Genomic DNA, 23,903 nt, shown 5'->3' with positions numbered 1-23,903 from the left:
ATAATCACCACCGTATCGTCATCACCATCATTCCATTATCATCATCACCTCATCACCACCACCATCATCATGTCATTGCCATCATCACCACCATCACCTCGTCATCATCACCACCACCGTCACCATCACCATGACCACCACCATCAGCACCATCCCCATCATCATCACCACCATCATAATCACCACCGTATCATCATCACCATCATTCCATTATCATCATCACCTCATCACCACCACCATCATCATGTCATTGCCATCATCACCACCATCACCTCGTCATCATCACCACCACCGTCACCATCACCATGACCACCACCATCAGCACCATCCCCATCCCCTAGCATCATCTTTAAATTATGTAGGCCAGAAAGCAGCATTCCCCCACATCGATTGTTCTGGGACCCTGCTTCCATGATTCCGAGGAAGAGACGGATGCACATTTCTAACCACTATGGAAAGGGAGACTGGGGCTCCGAGACGTGTCATCCAGTTTGCAAGGTCCACAGCCTTGTTGATACGCCTGTGTCTGTCTCCAAGTGGGGCACAGTGAACCAGCGTGTTGATCTCCTGTTTCCGTTATCGACATCCTTGAAGTACATGCTGCATTATCCTTTGCTGAACGAACGGATCGGCCAGTAGAGAACTGTGGCTCGGAATGTAGTGGCTCTCAGAGTCTGGTCTGGGGACAACCGGGCATCCCTACACACCTTTCAGACACCCAAAAGTCGTCCCTTCTCTCACCGTTGGTCTGTGTGAGGCTGTATTTGCTTCATGGGTTTGAGCCCAAGCAGCACATCCTGGCAGGCTCCATGGAAAAGGAGCTGGGAGAACGTAGGTCGTCTATGAAGTGAGGCAGAAACGAGATCTGTGAAAGTATAAAACACTAATCTTTGGTTGTGCAGAAGTCTAGCTATTTGTCACTATAATATATTACTGATATTAACATGTAATGGGTTTATTATTGTTCTTTGTAAATGAACAAAAACACGCTTTCCAATAATGTTTCCGTTTCAACTCCTCACGTGGCCAAGTGTCTTCACAGAGCTATGTATAAACCAAAGCTCTCCGGGCTGTTGGAGTAGAGATGCCTGGAAACCAAGCAGCAAGATGTGGGCTGGGCAGCAGCCCCACCAGGCCCACAAGTTCTCAGGGTTCCTTGTGGGTGGCTGGGATCAGTTCCAGGGTGAAGGCTGCAGAGAGGGTTCTGGGGCCGAACCCCAGAGTGCATCCTGCGGTTCTTGTCCAGCCCTGGCTTCCTTGACCTCAGCTGGCTGCCCTGTGGGGAGTGGGGAGGCCTGGCACCCACTCTGCCAGTGACCCCATGCCCTCTGCAGATTGCCTGCCCTCCAGAAGCCACAGGCTGAACCCTGCAGTCCCTGCGCTGCTCTCCACCCCATCCATCTCCCCAGTGTCAGGACCAAGTGCTTGGCTCCAGGCCCCGCACTTGTCCGCCCTGGGAGTTGCTTTATTGTCTCTTTACTCTGGCCTCAAAGAGCCTCATTCTGCTAATTAAAGCAGCCTGTAGTCTATTGCCCTCTGGAGAGAGGGTGCACACAGTTAGTACGTTGTAGACAGAGGTTCGTCCCTTGTCCTAATGGTGTCCTTTTGGGGAGAAGAATAGGAGCAAAAGTTTTCTTTTTAAAGATGTATTTATTTATTTGAAAGGCAGAGTTACAGACAGAGACAAAGAGAGACAGAGAGAGAGAGGTCTTCCTTTCGCTGGTTCACTCCCCAAATGGCTGCAACAGTCAGGGCTAAGCTAGGCAGAAGCCAGGAGCCAGGCGCTTCCTCTGGGTCTTCTCCCACTGGGGTAGCAGGAGCCCAAGCACTTGAGCCATCTTCTACTACTTTCCCAGGGCATTAGCATGGAGCTGGATCAAAAGTGGAGCAGCCGGGACCTGAACCGCCACCCACATAGGATGCCAGTACTGCAGGGGGAGGCTTTGCCTACTATACCACAGCACTGGCCCTGGAGCAAAGGTTCCTAGCTGTGTTGTACCAGGGGAAGGGCATGGCATCTGGATGACTTCACATGTGACGAGAGCCCAGGGGTCAGAATCAGTTCCTGCATGAACATGGGAGCTCTGTGACCCTGAGCAAGTCTCTGAGCCTCTCTGGTCCTCAGTGTTTGCATCTGAGCAATAGGTGTAACTGTCACGTTGACCCTTGTTGGACTGTAGTGAGACAGAGACTCCTGTCTGATGGTGCTTAGCTCCCGCTGGCTGTACTCAGTCAGTATCACTAATCAGAACCGAGTGCCACTATCATTATTCAAAGTTCACATCTCTTATTTAGTTATTATCACTTTATTTGAAAGGCAGAAATACACAGAGAAAGAGACAAGGAGGCAGATAGAAAGATCTTCCATATGCAGGCCCATTCCCCAAATGTTCACAACAGCCAGGACTGGGCCAGGCTGAACCCAGGAGCCAGAAACTCAATCCAGGTCTCCCACATAGCAGGCAAGGACCCAAGTACTTGAACCACCACCAGCTGCCTCTTAGGGTCTACAGTAACAGGAAGCTGGGACCGGAAGTGGAGGGGCTGGGTCTTGAACCAGTCACCCTGACATGTAATTCAGGGATCCCAAGTGATATCTTAACTACTGCATCAAGTGTCCACTCCTTAATTTTTAAAAAAAACTTGTTTTGGGGGGATTAGCATTGGGGCTGCCACTTACATGCCAGCCTCCCATATCCCCTAGACTGATTCCAGTCCAGCTCCCAGCTACTGCACCTGTGGAAGCAGCAGGCAATGGTCCCAGTGCTTGGGCCCCTGCTACCCATAGGGGAGACCTGGGTGGAGCTCCTGGCACCTCTCTCTCATTCTCACTTTCAAATAGGTAAATCTTAAGTTTTTTAAAAAGTGGTTTGAAAGCAAATAGAGACATAGAGATACATAGAAATAAGAGAGACGATAGATAGAGGTGGATGAATGGATGGATGGATGGATTAGATAGATAGATAGATAGATAAGAGATGGGACAGGTTCCCATTTATTGATTCACTCCCAAATATTTGCAAGGGCAGAGCCAGGGACTCAATCCACGTCTCCCACGTGGGCAGCAGGAAGCCAATCCCTCAAGCCATCACCGCTGCCTCCCAGGGTCTGCATCAGAGTTGGGAGCCGAAATTGGGCATCTTACCTGCTAGACCAAAACCCATCCGTGTCATTGTGATTTTATTTTTTTTTTATTTTTTATTTTATTTATTTATTTTTTTTTGACCTTCTTGGCATCCCCGGGTGTATCAAAAAAAGAGGAACCCAAGGCCCAGAAAGTTAAAATTAGTATCCAGGGCAGCACTCATTTTAAGTGATAGAGTTGGGAGTTAAACCCGGTTCTGTCTGCGGTCTGAGTGAGGAGGGAATCCCCAGGGTGGCTCTCCCTGGGGCTGGGGGAGCTAAGAGTTGAAGCCGAGCGAGCCGGCTGCTGGCTGAGTCTTGCTGGTTCCCGCAGGTTTCATTTCCCCCCTTTCCACCTTGGGGCAAGCAGCCACCATCCAATAGGGAACCACAGGACAAAGCTCTGAAACACAGGACCTGTGCAGCCGCTTTGTCTCTGCTCCACCCCTGCGCGGCGAGACAGGGGTCTGCAGATGATGGCTTTTAATGATTGACTGATTGATTGATTGATTGATTTGGCTGCAGCAGCCAGCCTACTGCAAATGGCTTTAAAGCAATCCAGCGATATTTCAAATTACTAGTTTTTTTTTTTCGTGAGGAATATCAATTATAAGCATGTTTTTTTTTTTGGGGGGGTAGTATTTTGACTTGTACTGAATGAAGGGATGATATTATTAAAAGCAAACATGGAATGAATGACGAGGGGGCAGAGAGAGGTGTGGGAAATGAGGCATGGGAGGTCCAAGGGAATAGGCATCTTCGAAACTGAACTGCGGAATTGAGGAATCAGAAAAATGGCCTGATTATGGTATCAAGTGGAGGGAACAGTGCGATGGGAGACCCAGCTTGGAGATGAACAAGGCGGGGCCAGAAGTAACACCTTCTACATCTGGGGCTTGGCAAGAAAGGGCTGCCTGTATCTCTTTGATGTTACTTGGGGGAAGAAGAGAAAAATGGTCAGGGAAGGGTGTGTGTGTGTGTGTGTGTGTGTGAGAGAGAGAGAGAGAGAGAGAGAGAGAAAGGGAAAGAGACTTTGAGTGACAGGTGACAGAGATGGATTCAGGGTATATCCAAATTCAATCCCAACACTGGTGTCAGGGGGTCGCCAAGCCCTCCTCTCTGCCCTGTGTCCCCGGAAAGAGAGCCCAGGGCTGGCTGTCATCATGGAGACCCATAAGCCCTATCTCTTGGTTGAGACACCTGACCTCCTGCCTGGGAAATGCTCCCTGTGGGAGAGGATGTGGACAGGTGTGGATGAGGGGTCAGGCCTGCCTGATGGGACTTGCTGTGTGGCCTGAGGCACACTCACTCTAGACCATTCTGGGCCTCTGTGTCCCCATCTGTAAAATGGGAGGGCCGTATTTGCCCTTCCTGCCTCCCAGGGCTGGTGTGAGACTCACGTGCTCTCGTAGTTCTGAGCTGGCTTTGGAAAGTCATCAAACACAAACAAGAGTTGGTTTTGGCACAGTGCGTTAAGGTGCTGCCTGTGACGCCCTCATCTTGTATGAGCACCGAGTTCAAGTCCTGGCAGCTCTACTTCCAATCCAGCTCCCTGCTGATGTGGCTGAGAAAGCAGTGGAAGATGGCCCAAGTGTTTGGATTCCTGCCACTCACTGTGGAAGACCCGGATGGAGTGCCTGGCTTCTGGCTTCAGCTTGGGCAAGCCCCAGACATTGAGCCATTTGGGGAGTGAACCAGTGGAAGGAAGATCTCCCCCCGCCCCCCTCTGTCTTTCAAATGAAAAAAAAATTTCTTTAAAACGTTGGTGGAAAATACAGTTAGAAGGTAAGTTGATTTTGGTGCAAATTTTTTTTTTCAATTTATGTATATGATGAGTCTTCTAAAAGCTCAGGGAAACGTATACCCCAGAAAAGGTCTGCATGGATTAGAAAAAAAAAACTTTTTTGCACAAGGACAAACTTAGCTTTTCATTTTATTTTTCCATGAACTTTTTGAAGTACCCTCTCGTGGAAACCAATCCGCCTCCCCCCCAAAAAAAGGAGGTGGAGAGGGAGCGTGACCATCACCAGCTTGCTGGAAGGGGCTTCCTAGAGTTTGTTCCCCTGAGCACGGAGACGTTCACTCACTGTGAGCCCCCACGGGCAGATCAGACTCCAAGGTTGCTTTCAGCACGCGCAGCAGAGTGAGGACACCAAGGTTTGCAATTTGCAGGCAGAGTGCCGGCTTGTGGTTTGCTGCCATGCCCCTCCCCTCTCCTCCCCTCCCCTCCCAGCAGCTCAGCACGCAGTTAGGCGCCCAATCAGCAGACTGGGTGGGACACCGGACTCCGGATCTGGCTCCGGCTCCGGACTCCGGCTTCGGACTCCGGCTTCCTGCGAGTGCAGCCCCAGGGGCAGCTGTGAGGGCTCCAGTGGTTGGGCCCCTGCCACCTGCGTGGAGTTCCCTGCTCCTGCCTTCAGCCCCATCCCAGCCCTGGCTCGTGCAGGCATTTGGCGATGTGAACCAGAGAATGGAATCTCTCTCTCTCTGTTTCTCTCACACTGCCTCTCCCCCCCCCCCACCACCAAAAAAAACCCTCATCTCATGAGAATCCCAGCCCGTAAGAGCTCATCTTTCAGCTTTGTCCCATCACAGCAGAACCCAGAGACAACAGGGAACGCTGGGGTCTGGGGCAAAGCCAATCTAAAATCATCCCACATTTCAAAAAAGTTTAAGTTGAACAAAGACAAAATCCATCTTTGTGCTCCAGTCACTCAAAGGTCACTGTCCCTTTGATCTAGTTCGACATCCACCCTCCACAGAGGACATACCATTTGCTCATGCCCACAATGTTTATCAATACTGTGGCTAAGTCACAGTGGCTTAAATGGCATGTTTCTCTACTTTTTTTAGCTCTGAGGTCTAACTAATTTTTACTACGGTGTTAATGACTGACTAAGCCTTTGAGTCACTCTTGGAAAGGTAATGGTGAGAGTAGTAAGTCTGCATAACAGTAGACACCTAGGCACTGTGACATATGTTGGGGGATAGTGGAGGGTCCAGGCACCCCTTGGCCAGTGCCCCGAGTGTGCTCATCTCTGCCACCTAGGTTTATTCCCCAAGGGGGAAGGGCATCCCTGTAGTCACAGGAAATGGCACTGCCCATCACTTCCTGTTTGTCTCCAGGCATGGTGGGCTTCCTGGACCCCCGCCCCCACCCCTGGGGAGTGGCCTCACAGTTTCCTGGCCCACCCCATCCCCAGGGCTCCTTCTCCCAGCCTGCACAGGAGCTGACCCATTCTGAATGCAGAGTAAACCCTCTCTTGCTTGATTTTCTTTCGCTTTCTGCAGCAGGGAAGGAAGCATCGCGCACTTGATTTGAATTTCGCGACCTTTGCAAGCACACGGCTGCTTCTTATTTTGTTCTGTTGTGGAGGAAAATGTGAAAGGAAATGCAGGCTCCAGAAGTTTCCCTCGGGTCTGGCGTGCTCATGTCTGGACCAGGAGGCTGAACAATTTGCAGGCAGAGTGCTCTGCCGCGAGTGCTGGTTTGCGACACAAAACCTTGGGAGGGTCTCTATTTGCCCGTCTCAAAATGGGGTGAAGGGTGGGCATTTGGCCTAGAAGTTAAGATGCTGGTTAAGATGCCCATGTCCTGAACTGTGGCGTAGCGGGTAAAGACGCCACCTGCAGAGCCGGCATCCAACATGGGTGCCGGTTCGAGTCCCAACTGTTCCATTTCAGATCCAGCTCTCTGCTGTGGTCTGGGAAAGCAGTAGAAGATGGCCCAAGTTCCTGGGCCCCTGCACCCATGCAGGAGACCTGGAAGAAGCTCCTGGCTCCTGGCTTTGGATCAGCACAGCTCCGGCTGTTGTGGCCACCTGGGGAGTGAACCAGCAGGTGGAAGACCTCTCTCTGTCTCTCCCTCTCTCTGTCTGTAACTCTGTCTCTCAAGTAAATAAATAAATATTTTTTAAAAAGATGCCCATGTTCTGTACTGGAGTACCTGTGCTGAGTCCTGGCTCCAGCTCCTGACCCTAGGTTCTCGCTGATGCAGACCCTGGGATGCAATGGTGACAGCTCAAGTAACCGGGTTCTTCTCACCCCCACGGGGGCCTGGATTGAGTCTGCAGCCCCCCGCTTTGGCCCTTGGTCCAGTCCCAGCCACAGTGGGATTTGCAGGGTAAACCAGCGGGTGGGAAGCCTTTCTCTGCTCTCTCTGTCTGTCTCTCTCGTGGTCTCTCTGCCTCTTAAACAATAGAAAAGTGAGGAGGACAATGACGTAAACACGTTCAGATGATGCAAGAACTGATGTGAGGATGAAACCCGGAAATGCAGCTCAAGCGCCCAGCACAGCAGTTGGTATACAGTAAGTGCTCAATAATGAAGGACTATGCATGAACTTCAGGGAGACAGCACATAGTGCAGGATGGCAAACCACAGCCTGTGAAGAGAATTCCCCTGGACCTCAGTCATTGCCAGAGCATTTGCGCATGCCCTGTGGCGGTCTGGGGCCACACAGCATTGAGGTCGAATGGGTCACAGGGCTGACAAACAAGACTTTCTGGTGAAAGCTTAGTGGCCCGTGACCTGGTGGAGGCCAGATGGGGCCGTGTCCCTGCCCTGCTGGTTATAGGGACGTTGCTCTTCTTCTCTGAGCGTCAGTATTCCCGCCTCTAGAATGGGAATAACAGTGGTCTCTTCTTGGAGGGATCTCGTGAGCAGGGACCCAGGCAGTCTGGTCCGTGGCAGGGTCCAAAGGCTTAGTTCCCTTTCTCCCCTGATGCCCCCAGCCCCTTGGCCTCAGCCTGGGTTCCTCTGGCTTCTCAAAGAGCAGAGACTCATTTGAGGGGAGTTAGAGGCACAGCAGAAATTGCCCCTGACCGCTGGCTCTCATATCAATGCTCTGAATGAGGGTCCTGCTCCACCCACTGCCCCACCCCGTCCCCTGCCCACTGCTCCTCTTGGCTCCCTGGAAGTGCTCTGAGCTCTCCTCTCTGCACCTTGACAGGTGGATTCCTCCCATCCCTCCCCTTCTGTTTCACTGGGCTCACTCCTCTTCCTCCCTTAAGGTCCCTCCTACGCAGCACCACCTCCGGGAAGCCTTCTCAAGCCCCCAAGGCTAGGCTGAGGACCTGCTCCATGCTGCTTCTGCCCCTGGTGCTTCCCTCATTTTATGTTAGCATACTCTGTCTCCCCCATGGAAACGTGCAAGCAGTGCTTGTTGAATGAATTCATGACTGCAGCACAGAGAGGCCTCCCAGGGGCAGGGGGCGGGGGTGTGGTAAGCAGACAGGAATCCAAGGAATCAGGGGCTGCTGCACACCTGCCTCCCTCCCTCCATGGAAGGAGCACTGGAGAGGGAGTCAGGAGATGGGTTCAGGTGTTGTCCTGGACCCAGCGGCTCCTCACTGGGGAATGCAAGTGGGGGCCAGCCTCTGGCATGCTGGGGTCCTGTTTGAAGAGGACACAGAAGCAGCAGGTGCACCTGGGAGCCTTCCTGGTGACCCAGGAGTTCCAGAACATCCCCCCCTCCCCCAGCCAGGGCCACATTTTCCCATCATTCTCTAAGGCTGGTTTCAAGCTGACACACTCGGCCGACCCCCCTCTTTCTCTGTGTGTCTCTCACTCCGTCTCTGTCACTCTGCCTTTCAAATAAATACATCTTTACCAATGATCAAGGACATTTAGAGTGTTCTAAGCACTTTGCACAAACTGACCCACTTCATCCTCACAACAGCCTATAACTATCCTCCATTCACACGTGAGGATATTGAATCAGAGAAGTCGCCTCACCTGTCCAAGTTCACACAGCAGGGAAGTTCGCAACGCCTGGATTTGCACTCAATCTGAAGTGAGAGGCACCATGTTTTCTGTTGCAAGTCAGAGCTGTGGAAATGGTGGCTACAAATAAACAATAAAAGTGAAGCCATTGAATGCAACCCTCCTCCAAACACATACTCTGCATCTTAACCAAAACACAGAAAGTCTGTCTGGCACAGGGAAAAGCAATTTCAGAATGCTGGGGAAGGCTCCCCACCCATGCCAGCCTCAGTTTCTCCATCCGGAGAATGGGGAGATGTCTCGTGCTGCTCTGCAGTGCTGGCTTTCCCCTGTCGCACCGGAGCCTGGAGTTGCCACGCCTTGGTTGGGCGTACCATGGGCGGCAGAGTGCTCCCCACTCCCCACCGGCGTGCTTCCCAGGCCCATGAGGTGCTCCAGCTCCCCGGCGAGGCCCGACCTGCCCAGGGCACACAAGGACCCCAAGTTTCCATTGCTTCCACTGGGGGCTGCCGGGAGGCTGCGGAGAGAGGCAAGCATGTCAACAGCCACTTGTGAGGCACGTGTCCCGGCGCTGGAGACAGCACAAGCCGCTGGCGGGAAGTCGCTGGCAGGTGCCTGCAAGATGTGCGCCTGGGAGGAAGCCGGACAAAGCCAGGCCTGCGGAGCCCGGGCTTCTCCCCAGCTCCTGAGTGGTTCAGGAAGAGCTGCATCCTCAGGTTTTATGAGGGAAACGGCCAGGAAGGGAGGGGCATTCTTTATTAGTTCTCTCTGTCGCTGTGTGTCTGCCTGTCTGAGTTCACCTTAGAATCTATCTGTTAGACATATATTCTCCTACTCCAGCTGCCTTTCCATCTACCTGAGTGTATATTACACATGTATTAGAATCTATCCATCCTCTCTCTCTCATCTCCATCATCGAACTATTATATATCTATCCACCAGGTCTATTCTCTCTCTCCCTGGTATATAGTCTTATGTATCTATCATCTATCTCCCGTCTACTATGTATCCACCTGTAAGTATATATTAAGCTTCTATTAGATTCTCTCATCCATGTCACCTGTCTGAGTATCTATTAGATATGTTGGACTCTGTGTATCACCGAAAGAACCGGCTATGTCCATACAAAGTAATGCCAGAGGATCTAACGCACACTGGGTATGGGGCAGTGAGTCTGGCCCGTTCCCGACGCTATGCTGGGCTCCAGGGATGTGGCACTGTGTAGGACGGGCACACAGGGTCACAGGCAGGGCTGAGGCCACGTGGCCTCACTGATCCCCCAGAGGGCAGGGAGCCAGCACAAACTAGCCCAGCAGTCCAGACTCAGGACAATAGGGAGTGGTGGGGACGGTGGCAAAGTCAAGATTGGAGCTCTTCTAGGAGGGTGTGACTGCTGCTCACTGCCGGCTGATGGCTGTCCTGTGGGCATTCAGCCCTGGTGTTGCCACATCTGGTCTTCCATGGGGAACTCCAGTTCCAGATTTCTATGTGATCCTTCCAGATGATTCTCGGCCACAAATTAAACGGCTACGAGGGCCTCCGTGTATGCTGATGGATTGCATTTGACTCTGAGCGTGCTGGTTGGAAATCCCACAGTGAATCTGCTGCCCTCACAGAGCTGGTTGTCCTCGTTGAGCCAGTGATCGGACCTCTCAGGTCCTGTTCTGAAAAATGGGATCATAAGGCTACTTTGTAACTTAGCTTGCAAATGCAAGGGCATTTCCAAACGCTGGTAGAAATGAAAAGATGCATTCATTTTTGTGCAGAGATCCTTGAAATCTATACCCATGATGGCTATCTTCCAAAAGCTCATGGAAAATGGGTATTAGGAGAAAGCTCACTTACTTCTGTATCTATTCACTTCCTTCTACTGGACCGGGAGCCCCTTGAGGCTAGGATTGTGGTTTTGACTCTGCTTGGTGGGTCCCAGTGCCTGTCACAGCTCAGGCACCTCCAGGGAGCAAAACAAATGTTTATTGAATGAATGTTTACCTTCCCACCCATCCAGAGCAGCTGAGAAATAAATATATAATAGCTTTTAATTAAAAAGCCACAGGATGAAATATGCATGAGAATCCCATTCTTTGACAGGCAGGCAGCGTGTTCAAGAGAAAGACTTTCAAATTACGCTTGCCAGCGGGGTTCCCAAAAGACTGGACAGGTTTTCTGGGCCTGCGCTGCCATCTCAGCAGGCAACACCCCACCCTCAGCTCCGCATTGCGACTCCTGCTCCCTCTGTCTGGGTTGTTCTCATGCGACTCCTGCTCCCTCTGTCTGGGTTGTTCTCAAAGAATAAGAAGGTTGCTTGTTCAGATAGGTTCCTGCCCATGCTGGCTGCGGGGGTGTGCCACGCAGGGATCCGGACCAGGCTCCGCAGACCTCACTGCCACCATGGGAACTGTGCCACCCTGGGAACTTCTGTTCTCAGTTGAACAAGGAGGTACTACCCATGGCCTGCTGCCTCCAGAAACAGAGAGGCTGCAGCAGCCGGAAGCTTCAGCCCTGGCTTCAGAACTGGAGACATCTGATCCAGAATCCCTCCTGGGGTGCAAGGTGACCTGGAGCCTGGGAACGAGCTTTTGGGAACTCAGTTACCTTTTCTGGAAAGATGGGGCTAATAGTGCTGACTTTGTAGTTTTGCTATGGAAGGTTGGAAATATAAGGATTCTTCAAAAAGTTCATGGAAATAGAATTTAAAAGGCAAATTTATTGTAGTGAGAAAATAATTGAAATCCATGCCTTGGAAGAGAGGTCTTCACCAAGTTCATGGGAAACGTGTTAGGATAAATCTGTGTATGGATTTCCAAGGTATTTTTTTTCTTATGTGCCAAAGTAAAGTTATCTTTTAAAGGTTTTAAATTGCATTTCTTTGGGAACAAGGAGACAGAGAAAGAGCTCCTATGGTTGGTTCATTCCCCAAATGTCCAAGGTGGCTGGGGCTAGGCCAGGCTGAAGCTGGGAGCTGAGAACCAAGAAGGCAAAGGCTGATCTGAAGCCAGGAGCCAGGAGCTTCTTCCGGGTCTCCCATGTGAATGCAGGGACCCAAGAATTGGGGCATCTTCCACTGTACTATTCCATGGTTCTATTCCAATTGTCTCCTCCCCAGTCTGAGTCCCAGGTTGGGGTGAGACTTTTCCCAGGGCCGTGTCCTCAAAGGAGCTGGAGTTTGGCACCTTGGCTGGTGGTGCTGAGAGGGCAGCAGGGTGGAGAGTCGAAGCAAGGGCTTTGCCATCTCTCCAGCCTCCTTTGTAGCCCAGATCCATCTCCACTGTCTGTGGGCCCACGGGTGCTGCCTCCTCCCTGTGGAACACCGTGTCTCCCTCTACAAAAGGAAGGTGATGATGGGCACTTAACTCCTGGAGCATTGGGTGAAGCAAGCAAGTCAACATGCATGAAACCAGGAAGCAAGAGACCTGTCGCCATGGCTGGCATTATGCCAAAAATTAATAACAGAAATAATTGCAATCATATTAGCAGTGCCTTGAACCTCTATAGACATCCACATCACATCAGGGGCTTTTACAGTCAATTGACTCCCACAACCACCAGTGAGGCAGTGACTGCTCCTCCCACTGTACAAAGGAGAGGGAAAAAATATCTCCAAGGAGGGTGGGAATTTAGCCTAGCAGGTCAGAGACCACTTAGGATGCCCGCGTCCCATTTCATAGTGCCTGGGTTTGGTGCTTCTGCCTCCAGCCTCCTGCTAATACAGACTGCGGAATGATGGCTCAAGCGATTGGGTTCCTGCCTTCCATGTGGGAGATCTGGACTGAGCTCCCAGCTCCCAGCTTCAGCCTGGTCCAGTATCATCTATGGTAGATATTTGGGGAGTGAATCAGCAAGTGGGCATTCTCTCTCTCTCTCTCTCTCTCTCTCTCTCTCTCTCTCTCTCCACACACACACACACACACCCCTCAAATAAATGAATAAGTTTCACAAAGCTCCAAGAGATGTGGTCATTTGCCCCCAGTCGGATGGGTAATGCAGTGCTGGGATGAGGATCACAGTTATTTTCCAGGCCTACAGACCTGATCCTCTACCCTGTAGCCTTAGAGCTACACCCTCGCTGTAACGACGTTTTGCTTCCCACAAAAACACCCCCTTGACCACTGATAATGACTGATAAATGGCATGCGTACCTCTGCTTTCTGCTTCCGTACTCATGCCAGACATTGCTAATCATTGCCTACAGCTCATCTTTACAGATCACAAATGGCTGACATGTGGCTTATGGACCACTGCTCTCCATTGCTGTGCTTGAGACAGACATTGCTAATCAATCTCCACAGTCTTTTCCATGGAGCTTTCCTTGCCCAGGGCTGGGGAAAACCTTTCACAACGGATTGGAGTGGGACTCAGGAGCAACCCCTCTTTGTCTGCAACCCCCCCCCCAACTCCCACACCCAGACCCTCTCAGTTCTCTGCCCTGGGAAGTTGCCAGGGCAGGAGCCTGGGAGTGGCTATGCCTTGCTGAGCACTCAGAGCCCCGAGCTGGTTGGGTCACTGGGACATCTTTCCTTTGTCCTCTGGCTTCCTGCCTGAGAAGAAGGAACAGCTAGTACAGAAAAAGCAACTGTGCTTTAAAATAATCCTTTAGTTCAGAGCTGAGTCACATAATTAGGAGCCCTTCCCAACAAGATCGAACACGCCCATTGTATAGGCGACCACTGTTGGCACCCTCCCCATCACCCAACTGAACTTAGCTTCCTTCCCTCTGCCTGTGCCCATCAATTTCCTTGCACCTGACTTAGATGCTGGTAAGAGTCTGCCTGTCCCGCATTTAATCCAGAGCAGGGGGAGAAACTCCAGAGCTTTGGGGTGACAGGAGAAAAGAACCATCGATGACCTTCCGAACACCTGGCACTTTGTTGGGGGAGGCACAGGGTTAGAAGAATGAACGGTCACACAGGTCTGGTTTTGTTGTTGTCACCTGCTCTTCCTCCTCCCCTGACAATCAGTTCTTTGTTTTTGCTCTCTGGTTTGATAGGAGAAAATGCGATACACCGATGCAGAACAAATTCCACCATTCCTTCAGGATGAAAATACATGCAGCTCACTTCACAGTCATGGAGCTGTCGCATGGCTGATGGGTCTATTTTATTTCTAGAACTTACAAGCGTTTCCCCATTGTGTCCTTTTAAGGTGTGTGGACGTGTGACTGTGTGTGTGTGTGTGTGTGTGTGTGTATTAGAGAGAGAGAGAGAGAGGGAGGGAGGGAGATTTGGAGGGAGGCAGGCAGATGCCAGAAGATCTCTTTCTCTCTCCCTTTCTCTCTCTCTGTTACTCTACTGTTCAAATAAATAAATGAAAGAATCTTTAAATATTTACTGTTGCAATCACTCCTTTGCATTCGCTGTTAAGTCCCTCAACCAAGGTTAAGTCCAAGTACCGGCATTTTCCACATCTGTGGATTCGCAGATCCACCTGAATGGAGGACTAAAACCCAGCCACATCGGCCCATATTGCTTTAAATTCACACTCCCTGTGTCCGTAGTTCTAGTCTCTGTCCGTGATGCCAGCTGTTAGACAACTTTCACCAGTCTCTGCTCCGCCTTCCAGCTCTTCTGATTCAGTCTTGGTGATTGACCTTGGTACATCTCCCCCAGAGAACAGGAAGGGGTTTTCCTTGTGCACTGCTGCTTCCACCCCCACACCTGCCAGCCTTCCCCAGGGGAGCCAGGCACCAGCTCCCTCCCTGCTCCACGGATGCCCCATCGAAGCCATCGACCTTTCCACCCAGCTCCTCCAGTTGCACCTCGTTAAGCACAGGGCTCCCGCCTTGATACGTTTCTTTCCTAAATCACCAGCGTTTCTCTTGCTACTGGGTCATTTCCCCCAGCAAGCAAACATGTCTCAGAAGCTCCCTTCTATAACTGAGGCCAAACAAATATAAATACCAAAGAACTTCCGCACCCCACACCCTACTCCTGCCACCTTCTGTACCTTTCAGAGAAAAAGGATGACTCAAAATGATGTCCAGCTTTCTTTAATTCTTCCTCTCCCACTCTCCCTTGAGTCCACACTGATCAGGTTACACAGAGACTACTGCTGGCCAGATCGCCAGTGGTCTCCGTTTTGCCATATTCAGTAACTCATCCTTGGTATTCAGGTTATTTTTTTTTGACAGGCAGAGTGGACAGTGAGAGAGAGAGAGACAGAGAGAAAGGTCTTCCTTTTGCCGTTGGTTCACCCTCCAATGACCGCCGCGGCCGGCGCACCGCGCTGATCCGATGGCAGGAGCCAGGAGCCAGGTGCTTCTCCTGGTCTCCCATGGGGTGCAGGGCCCAAGCACCTGGGCCATCCTCCACTGCACTCCCTGGCCACAGCAGAGAGCTGGGCTGGAAGAGGGGCAACCGGGACAGAATCCGGCGCCCCAACCGGGACTAGAACCCGGTGTGCCGGCGCCGCTAGGCGGAGGATTAGCCTAGTGAGCCGCGGCGCCGGCTGGTATTCAGGTTATTGCAACTGATGGTCCATGGTGGTGTCTGTTACAATGGATTGCTCCCTACATCTAGAAATGCTTTCTTCACCCGACTTCAGGTACAAAACTGTGGCTGGTTTCTCTCCTCCATCCCTGACTACTCCCTCCCTTGTCTCTTCCCCTGGCTCCTCCTCATGGTCTGACTTCTTGACCTCTCTACCTGGCACACCTAGGACTTGGGTCTCTTCTCTCTCTGTACCTCATCACTCACTCACACAGGCCTATCCAGTATCCTCCCTTTCGTTACAAGCTCTGCTCTGAAAACTCCCACAGCAAATGGTTATCTTGAGCCTCAGTCTCTCGCCTGAGTTCCCCACCCATCCATCCCTGCTCAGTGCTCCCACTTGGATGGCTAACAGGTATCCCACCAAAGGGGCCCCCTGTCCCATGCCTGCACCTCCTACACCTCAGAAATGTCAACTCCATCCTTCCAGCTTTGTGGAGCCCATTTCGCTGATTCATTTTTATTGTTCTCCATCAGTAATCTGTCAGGAAATCCTGACCTCCTACATAATTCAATATCCAATGACTTCTCAAGACCACCACTGTTATTAAGGTGGTTCAAGCCATCACCATGTATAACCTGGATTATTGCATCAGCCCCCTGTGGTCCTCCCTGCCTCCACAAGCTACTCCCAACACAGTAATCAAGAGGATCCTTCTGAAAAAAGATCACATCATGCCATTTCTCCACTCAAAATTCTCCCATTGATCCCCTTTCTCCCTTGGAGTCAATGTTGAAATTCTTACCATGGTGTGAAGACCCCACATAACTACCCCTCCCCACCTTGCTCATTTACTCAGCACCAGACCCCTGGAGGAGACCCTGGATATAACCTCCCACGAATCTGCCACAGGGCCTTTGCTTATACTCACCACCTCCTGGAATGCTCACACCCCAGATGTCCACATGATTTGCTCCTGGTCAGGACAGTATTATATAAAATGCTACACCCACCCACTCACCCACACAAACACCTGCTGCCACAAGAGGCAGGCATTAGTGTAAAATACCCTACTCCTCAGCTCCTTTGTGGAAAACATAGGAAGTGTGCTCTTCCACGTCTCTCAAGAGTTCTCAGCAGAATTAAAGCCCAGTTGCCTGCAGCCAAGCACACACCTTAACTTGTCCTCCATTAGCTGTCTTCCCTTCCTTGTCTCAATTTCCCACCCCAATGAGGCTTTCCAGAATTACCCCCTAAATAAATGAGCTCCATGGAGATCTTCCACTCCAGGACTTCTTTTGGAGAAAAACCACACTAATCATATTATTTTACCAACTGCCCTTCAAAGATACAGTATGTGTATATACATAAAATCTCAACTGGTTTTACTTATCATTATCCATCCCCATTAGAATGTAAACCCCAGACAGGAGGTTTCTTGCTCTCCTTCCAGGATCACTGAACTGATGGGCACTTGGCAAATGTTTTCTTAACGGAGAGGCTTATTCAGTCACCTGACGAGTAGTTACTGAACACTTACACTCTACTAGAGAATTTTCTGGTTGCTGGGGAAATCGTGGTGACCAAAATGGACAAAGTTTCTTCTCATAAGGAGCTCACACTCTGAGTGGATGGATGAATGGGTAGGTGGATAGGTTGATTGAAGGATGGAGGGGGGTGGGAAGGATGGACTGATAGGTAGGTGGATGGTTGGATGGATGGGTGGGTGGATGGATGGGTGGATGGATGGGTGGGTGGATGGATGGATGGATGAATGGATGGATGAGTGGGTAGGTGGATAGATTGAAGGATGGATGCAGGGGGGAAGGATGGACTGATAGGTAGGTGGATGGCTGGATGGGTGGGTGGATGGGTGGGTGGGTGGGTGGATGGATGGATGGGTGGATGGATGGAGAATTGGGGGCTGAAGGACAACCAGGACCCACTACAACTTTAGACTACCCAGCATTTGTATGCTAAGGTGTCCTGTCTGTTCTAGACCTTCTTATAAATAGCTCCTCATGACCTGTGCTTGCTTCTTCCACTCTACCTCTCAGCCACATCCCTGCCAATTAAATTGTTCCCAGAAATGCCTGTGTCTTTTTTCACTTCTGAATCTGCCTGCTCACTGCCCTTTTAGACTCAATTTCACACTGTCTAATGTCTTGTCTCCCCACTCTGCTCTGATGTCAATCTTCCTCTGGTCCAGGACTTTAAGGGCAACTCTGCCTGCATTCTACATGCAAAGTAGGGTTCTGTCCTCATTTGCTACTTTGAGTGTGGTGTGACCCTGGGGACCCATCCATAGGAATTTGTCTTTCTTGTTAATGGAGAGGAAGGCAGGATGGGGAGTGTGTGTATGTGGGGGGGCTCCCGCACAGGACTTCTCAGTCGTTTCACTCTGCCTGACCAAGTCCTCTTGGGGACTCGGTGGATGCATCTGTCACAAAGGGATGGAAATAGCCCTCCTTCTCCAGAGTGATGCAGGAACGGCTGCTGAGTATAAAGGAGTTGGTGTTTTAGTTGAATGCTGGTTCTGAATCGCATTTGCTGTGTAACCTTGGGGAAGGGTCTTACCTTTCCCACCCTGTGCACAGCTGCAAAATATGAGCACTTTGTAAGACTGATTGAGAGGCCGGCGCCGTGGCTCAATAGGCTAATCCTCCGCCTTGTGGCACCGGCACACCGGGTTCTAGTCCCGGCCGGGGCGCCGGATTCTGTCCTGGTTGCACCTCTTCCAGGCCAGCTCTCTGCTGTGGCCAGGGAGTGCAGTGGAGGATGGCCCAAGTGCTTGGGTCCTGCACCCCATGGGAGACCAGGATAAGCACCTGGCTCCTGGCTCCTGCCATCGGATCAGCGCGGTGCGCCGGCCGCGGCGGCTATTGGAGAGTGAACCAACGGCAAAGGAAGACCTTTCTCTCTGTCTCTCTCTCTCACTGTCCACTCTGTCTGTCAAAAAAAAAAAAAAAAAGACTGATTGAGGATTATAGGAAATGTGTATCAAAAAAGCCTGGCTTAGGATCTGGTGCATAGCAAATGCTTGCTATGATTGTGGTTTATTTTTATCTATTTTCCTTTTATTTGAAATGGAGAGATAGAGATGCAGAGAGAGAGAGAGGGAAATAGATTGCTGCTGGTTCACTCCCCACATGCCTGAAACAGCCAGGGTGGGGCTAGGCTGAAGCCAGGAGCCCAGAATTCAATCTGGTCTGCCATGGGGATGCTGGGACCCAAGTGCTTGAGCCATCATCTGCTGCTTCCCAAGGTGTGCATTTAACAAGAAGCTGGAATTGGAAGTGAAGCCAGGACTTGAACCCAGGCAGTCTGGGAGGGGATATGAGCATCCTAACTGCTGAGCCGAATGGCTGCCCTACCATTATTATCTTTTGTAGCACTTTTGAGCTCCATCTCACGCTGGACTAGCAGCCACCAGGCAAGCTGAGCAAATCCCTGGAACAGTAGTCTGCTCCAGTGACATGTGATGTCTTTGGTGATAAAATCTAACCTGGAGATGTTGCATTTCTGGGGCTTAGAAGCTTCTGTTCTTTCCTGGGCATTCTCAACTAGCACTTGAGAAACAAGCCAAGCCTTTTCAATTCTGAGGGAGGCAATGGCTGGAAAACCTAGGGTAAAATATGAAAGCCTTCCTCTCCATGCTTATCCTGCCAGCAATCTTAAAGAGGGCAGCACACCATGCTTTTATCTTCATCTGCAGATGGGTGTAAAACACGTTGCTTGGGGGGATGATAGATGGGGGAGGCTGCTGAACAGATCAGCCCCTCCAGAAGGCTGAGGCTTCCTTTGTGAAGCCAAATACATCATCCAGAGGCCAGCAAGGAAGGTTAGATTTCAGCAGGAGCGGGAGAGGGGGGTCAGTCCTTTTCAATAATTAACTCCATTTATTCTTTTAAAAATTGCATTGTGAAACGTATGCTACATACAAAACAATGAAAACCTATGCATACAGGGACAGAATCCCCACAGCACGGATAGCTGCATGCCCGCCACTTGGCTCATAGTACAGAACTAAATAATTTAGAAGCTCTTCAATGGAACCACTGCTGTGAATTTTGTTTTTAATCATTTCCTTGCTTTTCTGTATAGTTTTGCCAGATGATGATAATAATGACGATTGTAATAACAGCAACTAGAAAAAAACAATAATGGGAGTTAACGTTTACATAGTGTTCACTCTCAGCCAGCAGTCTTCCAAGCATTTTACAAACAGAAATGGATTTAAACCTCAGAGTAACCCTTCGAGGTGGCGACCATTGCTGAACGGATGGAGAAACTGAGTCACGGCAGTTATGTGGCTGATGAGCGTTGCTCAGCTAGGAAAAGGTGGTGCCCATTCGTGAAGCCACCTGTAGGGGCCAGAGTCCACAATGTCTATGGTTCTCCCCTAATCTGTCCTAACAGAATTTGCTGCTCCTGCTTGTAGTACTTCATAGATACGGCTCACCTGCTACAAATTTGCATAGGATTGCTCCCTGGAGCTACACTGAGTTTCTGAGGTTTACCCACATTGGTGGCTCTAGTTTATTCATTTGCTTTAAGATCTTATTTGTTTACTTAAGAGGTAGAGTTACAGACAGAGAGAGAAAGAGACACAGAGCGCGAAGGCTTCCGTCCGCTGGTTCACTCCCCAGATGGCTGCAATGGGGAGCCAATCTGAAGCCAAGAGCCAGGAGTTTCTTCTGGGTCTCCCACACAGGTACAGAGACCTGTAGAAGATTGCCAAGGACCCTGACAATCTCCTACTGCTTTCCCAGGTCATCAGCAGAGAGCTGGAGTTTATTGATTTTTAACATCTGCATAGTATTCCATTGTGACCATTCTTCTCTCAGTGGAAACTTGGGTTGTTGGCAGTTTCTCATTGAATCTCTACCTCTGCAGAGACACTATCAAATCAAAGATGATCCTCTTGGTTTTTTTAAAAAAATTTTTTGACAGGCAGAGTTAGACAGAGAGTTATAGACAGTGAGAGAGAGAGACAGAGAGAAAGGTCTTCCTTCCGTTGATTCACTCCCTAATGGCCACCATGGCTGGTGCTGCACCGATCCGAAGCCAGGAGCCGGGTGCTTCCTCCCGGTCTCCCATGCAGGTGCAGGGCCCAAGCACTTGGGCCATCCTCCACTGCCTTCCCAGGCCACAGCAGAGAGCTGGATTGGAAGAGGAGCAACCGGGACAGAATCTGGTGCCCCGACTGGGACTAGAAGTTGGTGTGCTGGTGCCGCAGGTGGAGGATTAACCAAGTGAGCCACAGCACTGGCCCATCCTCTTGGTTTTACCTGTGAGTCACCTGAGGCCCCGAGAAGGGGGAGAGCTTTTTCCAGGCTGCAAAGGCAGAGACAAGTGACAAACCGGAAGCCATCTGACTTCCAAGGTCTGGCTCTTTCTGTTGTTCTGGCTTGGTAACTTAACTGCTGAGCAAAACCTTTTGACTTTGAATCTGTGGTGCTATTTTTAGTCTTTTTTCCTAGGGGAAATAGCTCTAAGGACACCTGTATCTACCTTCTGGGTGAAGCCGCCTTCAACCTTTTGCACACACAATGGCAATGATGAGCCCCAAGTGAGGTTTTGTGGACAGAGAGCTGCAGAGGCAGGCCCATGTTCCTCTCAGTAGCTAAGTTGAAGTTTAGGTCTGACAAGAGAGCTACAAAGGGATCTAGACACACATGGGAGAGCGTGACATCAGGGAAGTCTTCCTGGAGGAGGAAGATTTCCAGGGTGGTCTTGAGGGCTGAACAGGGCTTCCCCTGTTAGACAAGGAGGGTGTTCCTTATGGGGCAGCAGCACGGTTCACAACCTTGGAGCAGGAAAGTTTGGGGTGGCCCAAGGGTCAACTGAGGATGAAAAGGAAGCCCTGAGGAGGAAAGTCTTGGTCCTATGGTGGTGTTTGAAGGTCATCAGTGGGTGTTTGAAGGTCGTCACTGGGTGTTTGAAGGTCATTGTTGGGTGTTTGAAGGTCATCACTGGGTGTTTGAAGGTTGTCAGTGGGTGTTTGAAGGTCGTCGCTGGGCATTTGATGGTCATTGTTGAGTGTCTGAAGGTCATCAGTGGGCATTTGAAGGTTGTAGTGGGTGTCTGAAGGCCCATGAAAGTACTACTGTTCCGGAACAGCCCCTTTGGGTCCATTACAGAGACAGGCCTTGGGGAATAGCCATGGAGACAGTGGAAACCTGTGACCCCATTCTGGGCAGTTCTGAGGATCCACAGGGATCCAAAATCTGCATCCATAACCTTTTCTTTCCTTCACAACCTAACCACCCACTGCATGCTTGGCACCTACTCCATTAACTATGAGTCAGAAAAAGAATAATTTAACCTCTTTCTTAGGGGTGGAGGAGTGGTTTATATATAGAATGAACTTTATAACAATTAAGTGAATTGATACATGCCAAGCAGTTAGAACCGGGCCAGGTACACAGGCCTCAGTATTATTGAAAGTTTTGTGCAGTAGACACCATCATCATCATCACCATCACCTTCACATTTTCAGGGAAAACCAGTCTTCTACATACATGCAATGATGTTGAATCTTTTTGACTGTCTCTGTGGAGCAGGTGAAACAACCATTTTGCTCCATAGATTAGAGATCTAAGAGGTTGATGGAAAGGCCAGCGTCACTAGAGTCACTCACAGACTTATGATCTCAGCCCACATTTTGTAGGCTTTCTGTCATGAACCCTCTTATTCTCTCTCAGGTCAGGGCATTGCTCCGTGCCCCCTGCCTAGAAGACAAAGTCCTTGGAAATTTTCATTCACTTGTATTCTGCAACAGCATGGTCAGTACCTTGGACAGCAGCCGGGGGGTGGGGGTGGTTTACATCCTTACAGAATAAGCACTAGAGTCACAAAGCAAGGTCTGTCCAGTGTTCACCCTCGCACAGCTACCATCAGCCTCATAATATATTACACAGCATCTTCGAGGGGGAGTTTTACCTCTTTCTCACTCACTTTATAATTCAGTAAGACATCCCCCTACCTTACACTCGGCTGGTGTATCTTCAGGGCTAATTCTTTGCTCTGATCGCAGTGGGATGCATGGGCTCTGTTCCCCAACAGTTAATTAAGGTCAAACCTCATTTCCACAAGAAATAGCAGCCAGGCAGAAGCTGCTGTGTGTAATGTAAGCTGTAGTCAGGAAAGAGGCAATGTTTGGGAGGGAGGAAGTTGAGGCTGAGAGGAAGCTGAGAAGAAGAGGGTGAAAATAACAGAACAGGTTGGCAAGGGTAGCGTTCTTATTCAACTGTGACCAGAGATGACTTAACAAAATCAGGTTTTTAAAATACGTATTTATTTGAAAGAGAGAGAGAGAGAGAGAGATCTTGCATCTATTGGATCACTCCCCACATGGCCACAATGACTAGGGCTGGGCCAGATCGAATCCAGGCAGGAGCCAGGAGCTCCATCTTGGTCTCCCATGTGCGTGGCAGGGGCCCAAGCTTGCCCAGGCCATTAGCAGGGAGATGGATACAAAGCAGAGCAGCCGGGACTAGAACCAATGCCCTTGTGGGATGCTGGCATTGCAGGAGGCTCCTTAACCTACTGTGGCACAGTGCCAGCCCCAGTATAACCTGTCCACATGTCTGTCTTTCCCAGATGAAGATGAGCTCCCTGGAGACAGAGTCTGTCTCTTGTTCATCCTTGACTTTCTAGCAGGTAGCCCAATGCCTTTGGCAGAGTAGTCCTCACTAAACACTTGCGGGTGAGGCAGGATGGGTGACCAGCACTGAGCATGAGCTCTGGGTCAGAAACACAGGTCATATCTTGGCTCAGTTCCATCTCAGCAGCGTGACCTTGGGCACAGCTATCAACCTCAGCCATCCTCAGTTTCCCCGCCTGGAGAAAGATAATGGCACCTCACTGGGAGCACTCAAGGAAGTCATAAATGCAAAACATTAAGAGAGTTCCTGGGGGCCGGGGCTGTGGCATAGCAGGCAGAGCTGCTGCCTGCCATGCTGGCATCCCACATGGGCCCCGGTTCAAGTCTTGGCTGTTCCACTTCCGATCCAGCTCTCTACTATGGCCTGGGAAAGCAGTAGAAGATGGCCCAAGTGCTTGGGCTTCTGCACCCATGAGAGAGACTCCAAGGAGTCTCCTCCAGGGACCAGGAGTTTCCTGGTCCCTGGCTTTGGATCGGCCCAGCTCAAGCCATTGCGGCCAATTGGGGAGTGAACCAGAGGATGGAAGACTCTCTCTCTCTCTCTCTCTCTCTCTCTCTCTCTCTCTCTCTCTCCCCCTCTATGTAACTCTGCCTTTCAAACAAACAAAGAAATAAACAAATCTTTAAAAAAGACAGAGTTCCTGGGACATAGTCAGCAATCAACAAACCTCAGCCAACACGCTTACTTCCTGTGTTCCAGTTCCTGTGTTGTGAGCCATGAAGAGGTATCACAAGGGAGATCCCATGCCTAAGTAGGTGTTCAGCCATTTTTTGTGTGACTGTTGCAAATCTATGGCAATCTGTTTTATCTGCAAGTGAAAGTCCAGAAACATGTGCTGTGGAAAGGTGGGCGCATCTCAATTGGAGCCCCTGTTTACCTGCTGTGCATCCCATACCCCAAATGTCTTCCATAGCCTGGCCTCGGTTCCCCCATAGGTAAAGAGGTGGCCAGAATTAATTC

Source organism: Oryctolagus cuniculus, chromosome 21 (assembly GCF_051225735.1).
Source record: "Oryctolagus cuniculus isolate XC-2025 breed Fujian yellow rabbit chromosome 21, ASM5122573v1, whole genome shotgun sequence".
NCBI classification, from domain to species: Eukaryota; Metazoa; Chordata; class Mammalia; order Lagomorpha; family Leporidae; genus Oryctolagus; species Oryctolagus cuniculus.
Note: the sequence above shows the minus strand (reverse complement) of the source record.